The following is a 1,342-nucleotide window of genomic DNA, read 5'->3' as shown; positions in this document are numbered from 1 at the left end:
CGTAATCCTATTCAAAAACCAAAGTAAAAAAATTCAGGAATCAGACTACTTGGTTAGTAATGCTAAATGCATAAAAGTCCAGGCATGCCATCCCGTAAGAAACCATTCAGCTAGGTAATTGATTCTATAACTTAAATTCAAGATTTAGAATCCTTATTTGCATTCCAATATGCCAGAGAAGCATTAGCTGAATTTAAAATAAGAACACAGGCAACAATAAAAAAATAGGAAAACATATAAAATGTAGTGAGGCTCAGATATTATTTCTATGAAACCTTAAGATATAGGTTGAGCAAGGAACTGTGAACACCAAGAGGTGGTTGCCTAGAAAGTAGACTGTCCAAAACTCTTTTTTGTTTTTTCATTTTTTCCATCCACATGGCTGCAAAAGGAAATAGAAGCAAAATAGAAGATTTGGTTCATCTCAAGATATAGGCCGAGGCTAGTACAATGATCACCCAAAGCCTGTTTTCTATAAATTAGACAATCTAAATCTTTTCTGTGTAAATCAGAAAATCCTAAATCTTATTCATATTTCTTTGCATGTCCACACAGCTAGAAGCCAATACTAAGAAAAAATTGCAGTATCACAACAGCAAGCAAAGCTTTGTTCCAATTTTGGATTTTTTGGTAATTCAGACCATGGATTAAAAAACCTAAAAGCAACCCTAAGATATAGGTTGAGCAGGGATAATGGTTAGGAAGAGTTGGAAAAGGCAGGCTCAGATTGCGTGGGATTGTAATACATGCCATAGCAAAAAAAAAAAAAAAAAAAAAAAAAAAAAAAAAAAAAAAAAAAAAAAAAAAAAAGAACAATGGCCACCGTATATATGCCCAATTTTCATGCAACATTCGCGCATGGACCACAACTGAGGGGCTGTTTGGTTGCACGCATTTGCAACTGCAGTGCAGTTGCAAATACGTGCAACCTCAATTCCTTTGTTTGGTTTAGTATAGTTGAGTTCAACTGCTGCAGTTCCAACTACACAAGAAGGTCCAAATGCTGCAGTTGGAACTACATCCAAATTGGCCGTAGTTCTAACTGCAGCAGTTGGTGAGGGATAGGATCACTCACAAATTAACAATAATAAATAAATAAATAAATAGCTAAATAAATAAATAATATATGTATATAGGTAAATAGAAATACTTATAAATAAACTCATACTAATAAAATTTTTTAGACAATACAAGCTTTGTGCAAAAAATTAATTTTTTTAAATTTATTTTATTTAAAATATAAATATAGTTTTTTTTGAAAAATTTTATAGAATGTGACCACTCTATTTGAAAATATGACAAAATTCACAAATACAACTATCAGCTTCATATTACCAAACAG

Source organism: Ananas comosus, linkage group 6 (assembly GCF_001540865.1).
Source record: "Ananas comosus cultivar F153 linkage group 6, ASM154086v1, whole genome shotgun sequence".
Lineage (NCBI taxonomy): Eukaryota > Viridiplantae > Streptophyta > Magnoliopsida > Poales > Bromeliaceae > Ananas > Ananas comosus.
Note: the sequence above shows the minus strand (reverse complement) of the source record.